Source organism: Coregonus lavaretus, assembly GCF_964263955.1.
Source record: "Coregonus lavaretus genome assembly, chromosome: 4".
NCBI lineage: Eukaryota > Metazoa > Chordata > Actinopteri > Salmoniformes > Salmonidae > Coregonus > Coregonus lavaretus.
In genome coordinates this window covers 30,736,362-30,741,863 of record NC_139991.1, presented here as the reverse complement: position 1 = coordinate 30,741,863, position 5,502 = coordinate 30,736,362, and positions in this window count along the sequence as shown.

Genomic DNA, 5,502 nt, shown 5'->3' with positions numbered 1-5,502 from the left:
CCAGCATGCTTTGAGCTGCCACAAGACCGCTTCAGACGGAGAAGAGTAAAGAAGAGAAGAAGAAGAAAGAAGAGAAGAAGCCAGTCGCCGAGGGGTCAGAGGCTAACTAATTCTCCTCCACATCATGACACCACTGTTTTGTTTTTGTTTAGGGTCAGCCAGGAATGTCATGGCTGCAGTTTTTTGGCTACAGATTGAATACTCCCTTGATAGGAAGGCCTGGGGAAATGTACATTTTGGTGCATCAAAAACAATTCAGTTACAATTCAGTTACAACACAATTCATGACAAGTTCACACAACCAAGAGCTTCAATAGTCTTATTCTACAACATGGAACCGAGCAATATGAGTCTTTGGGATATGAATGTGTTATGTAAGGCTTATGACTGTGTAATGAAGTAGTTATATAGGTACCTTTCAAATAAAGTGTTGCCGAATGTCTTTTGTACCTGTTAAACGGCAACCTGGGGGTTTCTAGTCAGGTTTAATCTGGTCTCTGTCTCTCTCCATGTTATCAGGGGTGTCATGAGGACTCAGTGGCCCCATCCTCACCCCAAAGACCAACCCCGACCCTAGGCCCAGAAAAGAGCCCCCAGCCTGGGGAGGAGAGCCAGGGATCCCAGGTCCCCCCATGGCCCCACAGCAGCTGCGTGTGGTGTGTGACAACGTGCTGCTACTGGAGAATACTGACGACCACAGGGTGGCTGCAAAGGTGGGATAGAAGTATAGAGGCACCCCCCTTTTTGCTCTCAGAACAGCCTCAATTTGTCGGGGCATGGACTCTACAAGGTGTCAAAAGCGTTCCACGGCGATGTTGGCACATGTTGACTCCAATGCTTCCCACAGTTGTGTCAAGTTGGCTGGATATCCCTTGGGTGGTGGTCCATTCTTGATACACACAGGAAACTGTTGAGCGTGAAAAACCCAGCAGCGTTGCAGTTCTTGACACAAACCGGTGCGCCTGGCACCTACTACCATACCCCGTTCAAAGGCACTTAAATATTTTGTCTTACCCATTCACCCTCTGAATGGCCCACATACACAATCCATGTCTCAATTGTCTCAAGGCTTAAAAGTCCTTCTTTAACCTGTCTCCTCCCCTTCATCTAGACTGATTTAAGTGGATTTAACAAGTGACATCAATTAGGGATCATAGCTTTCACCTGGATTCACCTGGTCAGTCTATGTCAGGTGTTCATAATGTTTTGTATACTCAATGTATATATATATATACACACACACACACACACGCAGAGATTCAACATAATTATTTTCTGTTCCTCAGTTAGCCCAAACCACCCAAGTCATAGCCTGTTCTCTCTGCTACCGCACTGCAAGCGGTACCGGAGCGCCAAGTCTGGGAGCAAAAGGCTCCTGAACAGCTTTTACCCCCAAGCCATTAGACTGCTGACCCGTTAATCAAATGGCTACCCGGACTATTTGCATTGACCCCCTTTTTTTGCACTGACTCTCTTGCAGTGGCTCTATGCACACTCACTGGACTCTACTCACACATACTACACTGACACTCCAACACACACACACACTTTTACACACTACTTATGCTCACACACACAAAACACACACATACATGCATATTGATGCCACACTCACACACACACACAGTTACATGCTATACATGATGTCAGAGCGCTGTCTCTGCGCTTCACAGTGCGGTATGGATTTTGACTGATAGCCGTTCTGAACTTGAGCACCTCACGCGATACAAAGTTGCCCCATCCCTCCTGCTAATTTTGTTGTCTGAATGAGGGAAATGCTGTAAATTAAAAAAACTATGTATTTAAAAAAATTAGACGTTGAGGATGACAATAAATACCTCTTTGATGTCATACAAGCTAGCCAAACACCCGTGAGTCCAAATGAGCACTTCATATTTCCATATCATAAAAATCATGTCTCAATGTCTATGATCACTATGTTTGATATACCAGTTACACGATGACATGGCGTCATACCCTGGGTTGTTCAGAATGAGCCTATGTTTGTCTATTGTGAAGAAAATTATCTGCAGCACACGCACCTGAATGCACTCATGATCCTTTCTATGCACGCCAAAATTATTATCTGTTTCCCTGAATTGCATTGTGAAAGCCTAACATTGTAATATCGTATTTTATAACTAGTCATGTTGGCAATAGAACAAGCTTTCAAATGATGCCTAACCCAGATTGCTATTTCTAATGTTTTTGGATTGCGTAAACAACAACAGTAATTGTGTGATGACGTGGATGCAGGGTTGCGTTCCAAACAATAACACTACAAGTGTGCTTGCTCTGGTTCCTCAACCGCACAGCTTGAAGAGTAAAAAAAAAAGCATATTATAGTTGAAGATTGTTCTTTGAGTCATAAAAGTGCATTAAAATTACTTAGGAACTTTGCACATTTTGGAGAGGTGTGTGGCCACTTAGTTAGTCCTTTCATTCAAACCCTTTGTTTTGTCTTATGTTGCACCTACCCCACATTCTCCAGGAATATTCGTATCATGTTACTAAATGTATTTTGATTTCGTTATCAACAAATGCGTCAAAGTATGGTACATGTAAAATGCACATGAAATCAACAGTGTATGGATTCGGTCTCGTGTCAGGTGAACTGTTGTGTCCTCAACTTTGGTCTAATACTTTTCCGTAATCTCCAAACTGTTCCCTTTCAATTTCTACCATGGTTATGCATCATGCTTTTCATATTTCTTCTGTAAGAAACATTTCAATTAGCCCTATCCATATAGACCAATTCCAAAGAGTGTTAAGGGTTAAAGAAGGGTGTGAATCTCTTATGACCATAAATGACAGAAGAAACATTGGTTGCTAGGGTGATATGTATGGAATAAGGCATGAAAGCTCATGGTAGTTTAGTTTAGTTATGTTTAATTTATTAGTCATGAATTATATATTTTTGAAAACATGCTACAGCATGAATAACACACGGCTGTTAGTCAGGCATGTACATAGGGATGACGTGTTAGCAGAGTTATTTGTCAGTCATTTGTCCTTCAAGCGGATGTCCAGTACAGTATCTTTAAGACAAATGTAATGGCCTGGAATGGTGGAATGGAGCTGAGTGTGTCAGGAAGTAGCAGAGAGATAGAGTCGCACTGGAGACCAGATTCCTGTGAATCATAATGTTTGAAGTGCCTTCTGTGGTAATCACTGGAACAATGGGATATTTACTGGGTGCTGTAAACAGGAGGAGACTGCTGGGAACCAACAGGACAGACAGAGCAGAGAGAGAGCCCAGGCACAGCGAGGAGAGGAGGGCAGAGAGGAGGATGGGGGAGAAGGAGATGGATTTAGAGCAGAGCAAGAAGGTGAAATATGCAGACAGAGCGTACCAGAAGAGATTGATAGAGAGAAGATGAAAGAGAAAAGAGTTGGAGAGAGGATGAAATGGAAGCGGTAGAGGGGGTAGAAGATGTATGAAAATAAGAGGGTTAATGTTTAGACTTTGTTTCGTTTGGTAATACCACATCTAGTCAAATTCAATCCCCTTATACACACAGAAGCATATCCCTTAACTGTTCTATGGGGCCAGATCCATAACGATTACATTTACTTTGGAAATGTGGTAATGTATTGATCAATTGTTGTTGTTTTCTACTTTATGCGTATTAAGTGTTGGAAAATCCACTTTACAAAATAAAGATTCTACATGTTTCAGCCGTTTGCACTTGGTTTCCTAAATTACGGCCCACACTCTGTTCAGAGGTGCTAAGTACTCTGGGGTGTCCAAGCCTTAAGCTCGTGTGGCTCAGAGAACTCTTCCAATGGGGTTCAGTCAGTCAGACTACAGAACAGAATTTAGAGAGACCTTCATATCCTTCCCTCTCAAATGTGTCAACTTATCTTTAACCACCTGTGCCTTCTGAGCTAGTGGTCACTTACTGACTACTCCACAAATATCTCCCCCCCCCCAGGCCTCCAGCCACCATTTGTCCCAGGCAGAGACTGTTTGTCTCAAATGGTTCTGTCTCTGACCACACTGCTTGCTCCCCTTATACGGTATCTGGCTAGTTTGGGAAGAGAGAGGACCTTAGTTTAGTCTGAGAGTTGTTTTGTGGTCAGATTCCTGCTAAAGGCTATCATGAAAAAAAGCGATACATTTTGGAAACAGATCTGCTACCCTCGGTTTCCCAATTTAACCCCTAAGAAGCTGCAATGCAAAACCACGGTCATAAACTAAGCAACTTTCTCGTCTTGATAAACAGATATACTTCAACTATATAAAACAGTGGTGAAATGCCATATATACTGTAATTGGGTGAAACAATGAGCGAAGTTAAGATGAGAGAGGTCAAGTCATGTGAAGGAATGCGTGCTACAAAGGGGGAGAGGGGTTGATATCGAGAAGGGTGCGTGTGTGTGAGAGCTCTCGCTGCACCCCTGGGGCTGGTGGTGTGTTGAAAGCCCACCCAGGCAAAGTTAACCCCTTTGTTATCTGATTGTAAAGTCCTTTGATTAGCTGTGGATGGGTGTCTTTCTCTTGACCAGTCCCAGCCTCAACTCAAACCCCCACCAAAACCCTACTGAGCCCCCTCTTCCCGCGCCCCTGTTCCACACACACACATGGGCGCACACACACACACACACACACACATACACACACACACACACATACACACACAGTGGATGAGTGTCTTTCTTGACCAGCCCGTCTCAACTCAGACCCCCCTCCAGACCCCCCTTTCCCTGAAAGCCTCTCTCTCTCTCTGGGAGACACTTGAGGACATTCCTGGTCCTGGACCCCCTCTAAACCCCCTGTGTGGCCCATTGATACACACGGCCAATGATTAACCCCTCCACTGCCGACCCACGGCCTGAGAAAAGACTGGTATCTCAGTAATCTCCTTTTTCTTTGTATGTCTCGCTCCTTCTATGTCTCTTTCTCCTTCCCACTCTCTTTCGGCTATTTCACGTTGGGTATCTGAGTGTGTGTGAGAAAGAGAGAGAAAGAGTGAGTGTCTACTTTATTGTGTGTGTGAGAAGGAGTGGGAGTGAGTTAGTGAGGGGGAGAGAGAGAGAGAGAGAGAGAGAGAGAGAGAGACAGAGAGAGAGAGAGAGAGAGAGAGAGAGAGAGAGAGAGAGAGAGAGAGAGAGAGAGAGAGAGAGAGAGAGAGAGAGAGAGAGAAATAGGGCGTGATGGAAATGCATTAAAATACCAGTGATACTAATATACTGTAGATTGGATTCCATTTTGCTTCTCTAAAAGCTGACCTTTACCACAGTCTTACAAACCCAGAGATCATTCCCTTCTCAACTCTAACTTTCTTTAGCAGGACTTTTCCAAATACTGCAGCATTTTGTGAAACAACCAATGTGACAGCCATTATATGGGGGAAAAGGGGTAGCTATCTGTAACAGTTTCTGTGAGATGAATGCAGTGATGGGAAGGCAATGTTAGCTTACATCAGATAATTGTTTCAGTCTGCCTGCCTTTGGTCTCTGTATATATCCGTGCCAGACCACAACGATAACCAAGTTTCC